Below are 14,481 nucleotides of genomic sequence, written 5' to 3'. Positions count from 1 at the left end.
AGGGTTCACTTCCAAATCATAGTGGGAACAGACTTAAGGATGTAAACTCCAGAGAAGCAAAACATTTTCACCATTTCCCAAGTTACCAACAAATTGGATAGACTTTAACATTCCTTGTGCACAAAACTACTGGCTCCCCATATGTGAGAATGACCTACTATTTTCAGAGTGCAACCCTTTTCTTCTTTAAATAATAAACTATTGTCCTGGCTGGTGTGGCCTCAGTTGGTTGAAGCATGGTCCCACACATCAAAAGGTGGTGGGTTCAATCCCAGTCAGGGCAGGAGGCAACCAATCGATATTTCTCTCTCACATGGATGTTTCTTTTTCACATTGATATCTAAATAAAATAAATAAATAAATAAATAAATAAATAAACTATCAACACTAATAAAAGAGAAAAATGGTAATTGGCGTACGAGCTACCCTTTTCATTGGCTAATCAGGGCTATATGCAAATTAACTGCCAACTAAGATTGGCAGTTAACTGCCAACAAGATGGCGGTTAATTTGCATATGTAGGCACAATGCAGGGAGGCGAAAGGGAAAGCAGGAAGAAGCCCCCTGCCACTGACAGTGATCAGAAACCCAGGGGAGAGCTAAGAGCTGGGGGGCAGGGCAAAGGCGGCCCTGGGGTCGCCTTTGCCCTGCCCCCCAGCCATGATTGGAGAATCAGGTGCCTTTTCCGCCCTGGCCAGTGATAGCAGGAAGTAGGGGTGGAGCCAGCGATGGGAGCTGGGCATGGTCGAAGCTGGCAGTCCCAGGAGCTAGGGGTCCCTTGCCTGGGCCTAAAGCAAAGCCCACGATTGTGGGGCCGCTGCAGCTGCGGGTCCCCGCTGCCTGGGCCGGATGCCTAGGCCAGAGGCGTCAGGCCTGGGCAAGGGGCCGATCCTGCGATTGGAGGGTGATGGGGGTCAACGCCTGAGGGCTCCCAGTATGTGAGAGGGGGCAGGCTGGGCTGAGGGACACTCCACACACACACACACACACACACACACACACACACACACACACCCAGAGCACGAATTTCGTGCACCGGGCCCCTAGTCTATACTAATAAAAGCCTAGGTGGCCCTCGCACATGATGTCGCCACAAGATGTCCGTGCACAGCGAAGGCTGGGCCCAGCGGCCGGTCTGCACAGTGAGGTCTGGGGGTCCTGTGGCTCCGTGCTGTGTGGAGGAGGCCGGTCATGGCAGGGGAGGGCAGTTGTGGGTGATCAGGCCGACAGAGAAGGGCAGTTGTGGGAGATTGGGCCAACAAGGGAGGGCAGTTGGGGGCGATTGGGTCAGCAGAGGGGCAGTTAGGTGTCAATCGGGCCAGCAGGGGAATGATTAGGGGGCAATCAGGCTCACAGGCAGGGCGGTTAGGGGCAATCAGGCAGGCAGGCAGGCAGGCAAGTGGTTAGGAGCCAGCCGACTCGGATTGTGAGAGGGATATCTGACTGCCGGTTTAGGCCTGATCTCACAGGGGATCATCCCCCGAGGGGTCCCATATTGGAGAGGGTGCAGGCCGGGCTGAGGGACACCCCCCCACACACACCTGCACAAATTTCGTGCACCGGGCCACTAGTTTTACATTAAGTTTCCAAACAATTTCAGGTGCTCCATGTGAAGATCCTTAAAATGGGATTCTTCCTACAATCATCTTCATAACTCTCTGGCACTTACCTAAGATTATAAACTCAGTGGCACCAAAAAACTAGAAGTATCAAAACTATAACATGAGAGATGAAAAGGAGAAGTAGAAAGCAGGGTTAGTATTGTAACATATACTTAAAATACAGATATGTAGTAGTTATAAATGATACATGTTAAGTATATTTTCATATTGCACAAATCTTAGAACTAAACTTTAAGTGCTATTCATAATATGAAGATCTATAGTTAAAATTTTAGGTCTTTAATTTTTCATAATTTCTCAATCAATTTTTAAATCATTTGAATCTATTTCAGTTACTGTTAACTAAAAAGTGTGTCAATGCCTCTTGCCTTAGGTTTTCTCTGATAGAAACCAGTTTTATTATACTTAATTGATATATACCAAAAGCTAATCAAAAGATCCCACCGTATCCATGTTCTAAAGAAACTATGCTTTTACTGATTGACTGGATGGTAAAAAGTTGATGAATCTTTATTGAACTTCCCCTTAGCTCGGTACTATGGTAAAAAAAGAGGGAGAGAATGCATGAACTTGTTACCATGAAGTTTAAAATGTATTTCAGGAAATAAGATCATGACACAATTCAATACCAAAGGTAGTATTTCATTAAGTGCTAAAGCTGGTCAGTCCTGCCAGCATTTCAGAAGAGGGGACAGTCATACAGACCAAGAAAATACTTCCCAGATAAGGAAGGACCAAAACTCAACCTTAAAGGAAAGTAGGATGTGGATAGTAGAGAAGGGAGGGGAGGTGGGGGTGGTTGTGGGAGGGGGGAAGGGAGAGGGAGCAGAGGAGAGACTGGAGATAGTATCTTGACAAGAGCTAGGAGTTGATAATGGGAAATGTAGAAAATGTGGTTAAATAAGTAAAGCAAAACTAAATTATGGAGAACCTTCAAAGTCAGGCAGTGGAATTTAGGCTTGCTTTGGGAAGTTTAAAGTTCCTGGAGGGTTTCAAATCATATTGCAACAGAGTGTGGTCCCTATGTTTACAAAGCCCAACGCAAGTCACTGTTGGGATCTGGTAACTACCATCCAAAAATGATGAGAACAGCTTAAACAAACATTCCATAGCTTTATTGCTACACTGATAGCCTCTAGCCACCAAGTGTATACTGCCTCCTTAAATTCTTCATTAATTACTTATAATAGGACTATCAACAATGGCTTTAAACTGCCTAGAGCATGGAAAATTTATTTAAAACAAACAAAAATAACTTAACTAACTTAATTTACTTCATAACTCTCTTCACTTATATTATCATTAGTTAGTTTTTGTTCTTTGCCTACAGATTAGAAGGGAGAAACAGAAAAATAAGATTTTCAAAAAGATAAGACTCATTACCATATAACATTTCTTACAAGTTATTCAGTTGAACATCAAAATTGCCATACATCCCTTTGGATACTAGTGAAACTTTGAAATACAAGAACTAGTTGCATCTATAGATAATTGTATCTTGTCATTTTGTATTAAATATTTTGAATAGATAATGGTGATATAGTTACTCAGTGAAAAAGATGTGATATCCATGACAAATAAAAGTTTCTTCATCACATAGAGACTGCTATCACCAACATTCAAGGAATTTTTACTTTCTTCCAGGATGATGTTTAGAGAGATGAAAGTATCTAGTTGAGCAATTAAGGCTGCATTAAACCTGATGCTTCTTTAAAGGCATTTTCTGCTTTATGGCATTGCCTTACTCTTGGAAAATTTAAGAATTCAAAGTTGCCTTTGTAGATATAACAGGCACTAATTAGATTTTATAAAATACTTCAATATAAAGACAGCACCAGAAATTGTACAACAGCACGATAAAGTTCATTTATGTTATCATTCATTAGTAATACCTAATGTTTAACATGTGTTTTACAGTTTACAAAGCAAAACATATATGCTACTTTAAGAACCACTGATGTTTTTGCAAATACAAAAAACCATGACATCCTTAAGGAGCTTAAGTAAGAGATGATAGTAAGTTAGAAAATAAATATGTAGAAGAAAGTAACAGCTACCATTTACATGTGCCAGGCCCTACACCGTATCTGTCATTTAATCTTCACATCAATAATATCCACCTCACTTTATATATATGAGGATATAAGGATTGAAAGAACCAACAAAATAAGGTCGGGGACTTTGTCATGGTCATCATCATACTTCCCTATCGTACACAGATGGTCCCTGATAAATATCTGTCAAAGGAATACACAAGGTGTTCAGAGAGAGTTTGGGTACTTGTCTGACTTCAGCTCATGCTCATTCATTTATTCATCCATTCAACAAATACCCACTCAGTACCTAAAATATGCCAGACTCAAAATGCTAGGAATACAGCAGTGAACTTAACAGACCAAAATTTCTGCCTTCATGGGATTTCTAATCTAGTGATCCTAATCAGAACAGTATGTTCCCCCTCAAGATATTCTGCATTTAAAATGTGGGATTCTCAGGCAATACAGATTGTTATCTCACAACCTATGAATATAAATTTTTGCCAGTCTCCTTCTAAGTCTATCTCCCATGGTCTCTCAAACCCTGACAATTGGACACAGAAATGTGACCTTTTCTACCATAGTAGAGAGTAAGAGCTGTGGGAGAAATGCTTTACCTTTCAGACATCATATAAGTACATAAGGAGAGGGGAAAGGGAAATCTGAAGGGAGGTGGGATAGATCAAGCTAAATCCAAAGGCAGATTTCCTCCAGACAATGTTGATTAACCTAGAGCAGTGGTTCTCAACCTGTGGGTCGCGACCCCTTTGGGGGTCGAACGACCCTTTCACAGGGGTCGCCTAAGACCATCGGAAAATACATAAATAATTACATATTGTTTTTGTGATTAATCACTATGCTTTAATTATGTTCAATTTGTAACAATGTAATTGGGGGTCACCACAACATGAGGAACTGTATTAAAGGGTCGCAGCATTAGGAAGGTTGAGAACCACTGACCTAGAGGTACCTCAGGGCCCCTATTTCACTTTAATTTTTGTTGTTGTTGTTGTTAATACCTGGGGATATTTTTTCCATTGGTCTTTAGAGAGAGAGGGAGGGAGAAAGAGAGAGAGAAGCATCGATGTAAGAGAGACACATTGATTAGTTGTCTCCTGCACGTGTCCCCCCAGGGCTGGGATCGAATTTGCAATCCAGTTACATGCTCTTGACTGGGAATCCAACCCTCAACTCTTTGTTTCATAGCCGATGCTCTAACCACACTGGCCAGGGTTCACTTTAATTTTTAATCAGACTTTGAATGAATTGAAATTTAACAACAACAATTAAGTATATTGGGAGTTTTTAAAATCCCCTTTACAAATATAAACACTTCAAAGAAGAAGAGAAAATTCTTCCTATATTTGTCTTTTCCTATATTGGATGGCCTTCAGAAAATCTTATCTGTGCTGTTTATATTCTTTTATTTATTTAGCAATCACTCACTAGGGACCTGTCTACCAGATAGGAAAGAGACAGTGGCTAAGACATACATAGTCTTTCCCTATGGGCAATCACAGTCCATCACATAATACAGCAGAAGTGGATACAAAGTTTATTCTCCCACGTTATTCAGCCATTATTTACTACCAGTGGCCCAGTGCACGAAATTAATGCTCTTGAGGTGGGTGGGGGGGGGGGGGGTTCCCCAGACTGGCCTGTGCCCTGTCACAATGCAGGAGCCCCACGATCCATCACCCCAAAGAGGTAGGCCCCGCCCATCCACCTGGGGCTCCTCAATGGATTGCCCCAAAGAGGTAGGCTGGAGCAGGGGGACGCCTGCGGACACCCTGGCTGGGCCATGGCGGAGGCCTGCAGACCCCTGGCGCAGGCGCATGGAGGCCCCTGCCATGGCCCTGCCCTTGGGCCGGGCTGCAGCAGAGGACTGTGGGCCTCCATGTGCCTGCAGACCCCCAGCCGAGCCAGCGGTGGAGGGGCCTTTCCACGCACCTGCGGACCCCTGGCCGGGGCTGTGGCAGAGAGGCCTCTCTGACGTGCTCTGCCCTGCCCCCATCCCCAACGCTTCAAGTCTCCGCCCACCCACACCTGCTGCACACGCAGCCTGCTGATCGGTTGTTACTGTGATGGCATCCTGACCAATTTGCATATTACCCTATTATTAGTACAGATGCCCCATCTCTTAAGATTACAAACTTCTTGGGAGGAAAAGACACTTACATTTTTCTATATGTTCATTATTATCTAACATCATTTAAGAGAATATTGAAAGTACATTGTGTTGAAAGTCAAATTAGGCCACATGATCCAAGGTCATTTACTTTTGTTAATAAAAAAATACTTACCGAAATTCTTAATTAAAATGGCAAAAGATTCGTGTTTTCAAATATCTTTTTTAGCATTTTATAGAATTTCACATGATTTACTCACTTGCTAGAACCAACGAGTTCTAGGCTTCACTGACTATCCTCACTCAATTGACACATGCACAAATTTCTTAATCAAACAGAGAAATTCATCCACACCACCAACAAATGGCACAAAAACAGTAAGCCCACATGTAAAAGGGCACTCAAAAATCCTTATGAACTATTTTCCACATGTCTAGCCAAAATCAGCCTTCAATAAACAAAAGAATTACTTAGTTGATTCTTTTAAAACTCCTTAAAAATGAAATTCATATAGCTTTATAATTTTTACTTCTATCTTTAAAAAGCGTATTTAAATCCTTAGATTTGACTTTATTTTTCATTTGATCATTTAAATTTTATTTTTAGAAATAAGATAGTAACATCAATTTTCATCTGGCAAAACTATTAATACATGAACTTTTAAAACATATATCTAGAATAGGCAAGTCTAAAAGTCTTCCTTGCAAAAAAATCTTGCTCTGTTGATAATAAGACTGCAATTTACAAGCCAAAAATCACTGAGGTACATAAGACTTAGAAACAAGAACAGAGAATAGTATAGGGAGAAGCAAAAGGTGTTAAAGGGAATCAATCCCTCTATTCAGTGAAGAAATCAGAACTACAATAATGATCTAGACATTTTCTTCCGATTAATTTAAAGACAAAATACTTTTTTGATGCTCAGCAATCTAAGAAACTAAAGTATTCTCAGCTACATGTTTTTTCAGTGGGCCAATATATAGAGTGTCCCCCCAAAATATATATAAACTATAAAGGTAGCTATAAAGGTAGTGTTTATTAAAATACATTTCATTTTCAAAATTGAGCTATCAGCTGTTACAGTGTATATACATTTTGGAGGGATACCCTATAAAATCACCACTTTTAACTAGAATGGAAACACTAATAATTTCACTAAGATACTAGATTTCTATAAATAGCAAAAACAAACAGGGAAGGGCAGAAGCAAGAGAGAATCAAAATGAAATTATTTCTTACAATTAAACCATAAAGAAATACTGTAGAAAAGAGCCACATTACAGTTTTTTAATCAGCCTGTTGATTCTAAAATGAAGAAAAGAAATTTGGGCCATGTATTTAGTCATCCAATAAGTATTTATGAAATCTACTATATGCTAGGTACTGGGTATACAAAAATAAAGTAGTTCACTGCCTAAAAAAGAAAAAAATATGTAAACAGATAACTACAGAACAATGTAAATAAATAAGTCAATCAAGTGATGAAGGAGTAGAGAGAAAGGAAGAAACACCTGTGAGAACCTGAGAAAACTTTTTGAAAAAATTACACGTGGGCCATTTCATTAGGGAGACGTAACATCTATTTTTTAAAAGTAGAGAGGATGTGAGGGGGAAGTAGTGGGGGCAGGCGAACATTCCAGGTAGAAGGAGCAAAGGTATACTTAACAGCTTAAATCATTGAATAACAGGTGAAATAGCAATTTAATGAAAAACAAACAAACCAAAAAACCCACAAACCTTTTCTTTCTAAAAGGACACAAGATCTAGCATCAGAAGAACTGCATTCAAATCCTAGGTCTGGCTGGGTCAGTGTAGCTCAGCTGGTTGACTGTTGTCCCATGCACCAAGAAGCCACCAGTCAGCTGCCTCCTTAGAGCAGTAGGCAGCGCATCAGTCTCATAATCTGAAGAAGCCACTAGTTTGATTCCAGGACAGGGCACAAGCCTGGAGTTGCAAACTCAACCTCCACTAGGGGATGTACAGAAGGTAGCCAATCGATGTTTCATTTCACTGATGTTTCTATCTCCTTGTCCCTTCCTCTCCTCCAAAAACTCAACAAAAACATATTTAAAAGGAGAGAGAGAAAAAAGAAAATCCTAGTTCTGCCATTTACTAATTATATTTTATTGTCTAAGTCAACCCCTATGACTTCCTTTCATTACCTTAAAGTTGTACCATAAAATGCTTTAAAAGTATTAAAGAATCTTGATACACCTAAATACAAAAATAAATGCTTAGAATACTAAAATTTCAAGGTCAAAATATTAGCTTACCATTTCAATTGAACATATACCATATACAAACAGCCAATCTTTTACAGCCTATAAAAATTTCACAAAAGTAAACATTCTGAATTATGCAAAAGTTATATTTTCTATATATAATACATCTAATTGTAATCTGTACATTCCATAGAATACAAAATAAGCCTACAACACACCCAGAATTAACAAGTGACAAAAGTTTAATGAAACAAGCTTTATACTTAACTGGTCTCACTAATGAGAAATTAAAGCAGCAAATGTACATCTGTGTCTCTGTTCCTTTCATCGTGGTTTAACTGACAGGAAGCAGAGAACAAGATATGGTATACAAATGTCAAGTATTTCCTGCCTTCTCTGCTACATCTTTATGTCTTGTTTTATAAATAGTCCAATAGGTTATATGAAAATGTGTCAACATATGGTGTCAGAAACATAACATACAAATGGTGAAGAGTGTTTATGAAAACAACAAATAAAAAAGGTATTTTAAAGTTGGGATCCAAGTTCATAAGGTACACAAAGACTCCAGTTTAATGAAAAAGTGTCCTTAATAGTAAGTACCTTACAAATTAAGACTTGAAAATCATAAAGATGGACTGGAAAAAAAAAATCTAATGTCTGAATAATAGAATAATCCCTCAAACTAGTTCACCCAACTGGTTAGATAAGTAACACCTGACCACTCTCCCAACCCCTGCTCTTACCTCTCAAAAAAGATAAGTACCACCCCCACCTACCCACCCCCCAAAAAGCCTTTAAGCAACTGACTCAAAACAAAGCAGAACAGATAGCTTGCCTCTTTGATCTTTGGTCATTTTTACCAGGGCTTGTCAGCACTCTTCTGATGATAATTTGTACCCCCCAAACAAACTATATCTCTACTCCTTTGCCCACTTCCGTGTGTATCCCAAACTTGACTCACATCATTTATTCATTTATGTTCAACTTTCAACTACACACAACCAAATAAAAGTCTATTTTCAAAAGGTGAGTAAGTCATGGGTAATATATAACATGGTGACTATAGTCAATAATATTGTAGTGAATATTTAAATGTTGCTGAGAGTAAATCTTAAAAATGCTCATCACAAGAAAAAAGTTTTGTAGCTTTCTATGGTGACAGATGGTAACTAGACTTATTGTGATAATCATTTCCAGTGTATACAAATATCAAATCATTAGGTTGTACACCTGAAACTAATATAATGTTATATATCTATTATTCTTCAATAAAAAATAAAATTTAAAATTTTTTAATTTAAATTTTTTTAATAAATGAATTCCACTATTAAGGCATTTTGAGAAAATTTCCAATTAATTACAACTAAAACAGAGGTGCTCATTTTTCATTATGCTAGCTACCTCCCAAACTAATAATTTTTAAGAAATCACCTCAACTCATCACTTATACCTCATATTCTATAAAAGTTGAGAACAATGCAACCACATTCTCCATCCATACTGGTCAATTCTTACCTAAGCTGTAAGTTGTAACAATTATAATTTCACCAGGTTTAGTGCAATTCCTCTCTTAATATCCAAAAATGAATCAATATTTTATTGCACCTAAGCCTATGTTGAGCTTCCTGGGACATCTCTTTTCTAAACAGAACTTAATATACACCTAATAATCATCTTTAAGCATGGCAACATGCTCCTAAAATAAGTAACGTTTCTTAAATGAATAGCTTGGAAAAGAATTTCACTTTTACCTAGTAATTTTTAATGGAAGGATCTAATTCCTTCTTTTTAAGAGCGTAAAAGTTATTACTATTACTAGTACCTTCATAGCATATCTTTAGAGTACTTCTTTCTGCTCATATTTATTACCTTAACTGTCCCAAATCTCTAGGAATAAGTGTTCCTGAATCCTGAGGAAAGTAGCCATTTTCCTTACACAGTAGCTTCCTTCCCACTGCCTCTGGTTCCGATAGTCAAATTACCCTACAGGGTGAGAAGTCTCAGAACAGTTACATTGAACCTGTATCCAACACCGTCTCAACAATCCAATATGCTAACAATGGTGTGCGATTAATGTATTCTATCAAGGGGAGATAAGTACTACATCTTCCTTACAGTGTATTCCCAAAATTAACAGGTTGTAAATTATCCTCTAACAATACACAAATTTGTCTCTGATCCATAGATCTAAAGATCAAATATAACGTTCAGCTAAGAAAGTTCACATAAAACATTTTGAATAAAATGATTTACACAACAAATCTTCTGTTTCTAAATACAAATTGTTTCAAACTGCCTCTCAAACTAAAACACATATAACAGTAGTTACAATTAATTATTCTAATTGAAATCTAAAATCTTTATATTATTTTTCTTTATGCTTTAATACATAAGTGTGTGTTTTTGCATGGTATATTTTAAACTTTATATAAATAGTATCATACTGTATATATTCTTCCAGCATACTTGAACACGTTTCTTTAAGATGTAAATTTTTGAATAAATACAAAGGTTATTTTGGAAAGGAAGTAAACATTGAACATTCTCTAGAACTTAGTGATTAGAAAAATATTATTACTAAAGATAAGTCATGATTATTAGGCTTCTAAAAAGAGAAATATCGAAGATGCACAAAGCAGACTTCCAGTCAAGATGGCAAAGTAGATAAACACTGTGCTTACCTTCTCCCACTACAACAAAATTCTAACTAAACTACGGAACAACCATCAGTGAGAACCACCTGAAGTCTAGTTAGACAGAACTACTATAACTAAGGTTATACAGAAGAAGCCACGTGAAGACTGGTAGGAGAGGTGGAGACAATGGGAGAGCTTATCCCACACCCACAGGTAGGGGTTAAAAATTGGGAAAAATATCTCAGATGTGGAGGTCCACCATGAGGAGTAAAGGGTCTCAGCCCCAAACCAGGATGCATAGCCCAGGTTTCCAGCGCATGAAAGAGAAGTCCCCATACTTCTGACTTAAAACTAGGTGGGATTATGGCTGAGTGAGACTGAGGGCCACTGGAGTCCCAGGCATTCCTCTTAAAGGGCCCTCAACAGATGTACCTCCGAATGGACTCAGCTGTTCTGAGCTCCAGCACTGGGGCAGCAGCTGGAAAAGCATCAGGGATATATGAGGAGGAACTGAATTGTCTGCTGTCAGAGCGAGGACTGGAGGAGCAACTTTCTCCCCAAAAGAGGTGCTGGCAGATGCCATTGTTACTTTGTTGAGCCCTTCCACCACCCAGCTGGCTCAGGCAAGTGCCAAATCAGAGTCTCTACAACCTGGCTTATACCATTAGCCCTACCCTGGTGATTCCGAGACCTGGCCCCACCCAACTTGCGGGTCTACACAAGCCATTTCCAGCAACTTCTCCATACAAATGGGCAGCCCTGGCTCCTGTTGTGAACTTTCCTAAAATCTCTTAAAGGTTCACAAACCCCAAACAAGTGGTGACTAGCCTGAGCATATCTTGTACCGCTTACCTCACAGCACCAAACATTAGTGGCAGCCTGCCTCCATTTGCAAATTAGCCTTTCCCAGGCATCTCTTAAGACCAGCACAAGCAACAACCTTTTTTAAATCAGTTATAGATCACATAAGGTGGTCCAGGCTGGGCACAAGTAGCAGCTGACCTTGGCCTATACCAGAGCTGCTCAAGAGGTCTGAGAACCAACATACCTAGTGGCCAGCTTCAGACCACACCAGAGCACCACCCAACCACCTAAACAAACAACACAATAAAAGGTTAGACTTGGCAGGCACCAGAGATTAGACTTGGCAGGCCCTGCTAAAGCAACTCCTGGTCCATGGAGTCAGATCTGCCCAATAGCTCCTCCACTATAGTCACTCAGCGTAAAGGTCAATCCCTATCACTAAAGTGCCAACAGCAATCAAAGCTCAACTATAACTAGAGGGCACACACAACCCACAAAGGGACACACCTGGATCACCCAGATGAGATGCCAAAGGAGATTGTGCCACTGGGCCCCACAGGACACCCACTATACAAGGTCACTCTACCAAGACCAGGAGACATAGCAGCTCTACCTAATATATAGAAACGAACACAGGGAGACAGCCAAAATGAGAAGATAAAGAAACATGACCCCCCCCCCAAAAAGAAAGAAACATGACCCAAATGAAACAAAACAAAACTCTAAATAAAGAACTAAAGAAACATGCCCCCCCCCCAAAAAAAGAAAGAAACATGACCCAAATGAAACAAAACTCTAAATAAAGAACTAAACAAAATAGAGACAAGCAATGTATCAGGTGCAGAGTTAGAAACACTGGTTATAAGGATGCTCAATAAACTTAGGGGAAGAGTAGATATACTCAATGATTACTTTTACAAAATTATAGAAAGCAAAAATAGAGATAGAAAACATTAAAAAAAGAATCAGTCAGAAATGAAGAATACAATAACTGAAATGAAGGTTTGATTAGAGGAAATCAATAGATTAGATGAAGCAGAGGACTGAATCAGCAATTTGGAAGATGAGATAGTGGAAACACCCAATTAGAAGAGCCAAATGAAAAAAGAGGATAGTTTAAGGAGCCTCTAGGACCACATCAAGCACATCAACACTTACATCATAGGGGTACAAGAAGAAGAAGAGAGAGAACAAAAAGTTGAAAGTCTATTTGAAGAAATAATGACTGAAAACTTCCCTAACCTAGTGAAGGAAATAGACCTACAGGTGCAGGAAGTGCAGAGAGTCCCAACAAGATGAACCTAAAGAAGTACACACCAAGGCACATCATAATTAAAATGCTAAAGGTTAAAGACAAAGAGAGAGTCTTAAAAGCAGCAAGAGAAAACCAGTTAACTACAAGGGAGCTACCATAAGACTGTCACTGATTTCTCAACAGAAACTTTGAGGCCAAAGGGATTGGCAAGAAATATTCAAAGTGATGAAAAGCAAGGACCTACAACCAAGATTACTCTACACAACAAAGCTATTATTTAGAATTGGAGGACAAAAAAGAGCTTCCCAGACAAGAAAAAGCTAAGGGATAAAGGAATTCATCACCATCAAACCAATATTACAAGAAATGTTAAAGGGATCTCTCTAAGAAGGAGAAAAGTAATGACCAAAAATATGAATAAAATGGCAATAACTATATACCTATAAATAATTACATGTAAATGAATTAAAATGTCCCAATCAAAAGACTTAGGGTGGCTGAATGGATAAAACAAGACTTGTATACTGCTTAAAGAGATTCACTTCTGATCTAAAGACTCACAGACTGAAAGTAAAGGGATGAAAAAAAAAAGATATTTCATGCAAATGAAATGAAAAAAAAGAAAGCTGGGGTACCAATACTTATATCAGACAGAATAGACTTTAAAAGAAAGGTATTACAAGAGACAAAGAAGGACCCACCAATTTCACTTTTGGGTATTTATTCTAAGAATTCTAAAATACTAATTCGAAAAGACATATGCATCCATATGTTCATTTCAGCATTATTTACAATAGCCAAGATATGAAAGCAACTTAAGTGTCCATCAATAGGTGAATGGATAATGAAGAGATGGTACATATGTTATACAATGGAATATTACTCAGACATTAAAAGGAATGAAATCTTGCCATTTGCAAACAACATGGATTGACCTACAGGATATTATGCTAAGTGAAATAAGTCAGAAAAAGACAAATACTATATAATTTCACTTATGTGTGGATTCTAAAATAAATGAACAACAAAATGGGGAAAAACTCATAGATAATGCAGAACATTTTAATGGTTGTCAGATGGGAGGGAGTTTGGGGGCACGGGTGAAAAGAGGAAAGGGATTAAGATGTGCAATTGCCAGTTATAAAAACAGTCACAGGGATGCAAAGTATACATAGGAAATATAATCAATAACATTGTAATAACTATGTTTGGTGTCAGATGGATACTAAACTTATCAGGGTGATCACTTTATAAGATATAAAAATGTCTAGTCACTATGTTGTACACTTGAAACTAATATATGTCAACTGTAATTAAAATTGAAAAAAATGTAAATAGCATGCACAAAGCACCCTATGTTCAATGATGCCTCTCACAAAAAAATTTTCTGACTTTCTGCAAAAGATAGTTCACTTTAGAGATGCCATATTACTACAAAGCACATAAAAATTATTGAAACCAAGGCCAATTCCTTTTACTGTGATAATTAAACTTCAAAGTTATTGCACAGAAAGTCCATAGACTGAAAGAGGCGAGTAACTGCCTTCTTCCGCCTGCTAATTTCCCCTTTCTTAATCACAAAGTCACCAACTATATGGAAATACTGAGGCTCAAAATGGCACTTTCACTTTCTTTGAGAAATGTTGCTTTTCTCATTAGATAGGCACCAATAATAGAAAAATACTGTATAATAGCTTACATGTAACAAACTTTAATAAAATTATATTCTATGACATAATTGTGCGTAAGTACCATCATTTATTTAACCAATTCC

The 14,481-nt window shown here is 38.4% G+C and overlaps 1 protein-coding gene across 7 annotated transcripts in view; it reads right to left on the bottom strand.

The window, feature by feature from the left end:
• ELF1 (E74 like ETS transcription factor 1) overlaps nt 1-14,481 on the bottom strand; it is a 140,775-nt gene that overhangs the window by 82,298 nt on the left and 43,996 nt on the right. The window lies entirely within an intron of this gene.

Source organism: Myotis daubentonii, chromosome 2 (genome assembly GCF_963259705.1).
Source record: "Myotis daubentonii chromosome 2, mMyoDau2.1, whole genome shotgun sequence".
NCBI classification, from domain to species: Eukaryota; Metazoa; Chordata; class Mammalia; order Chiroptera; family Vespertilionidae; genus Myotis; species Myotis daubentonii.
The sequence above is the reverse complement of the archived record's forward strand: the minus strand, read 5'-3'. Positions and strand labels throughout refer to the sequence as shown.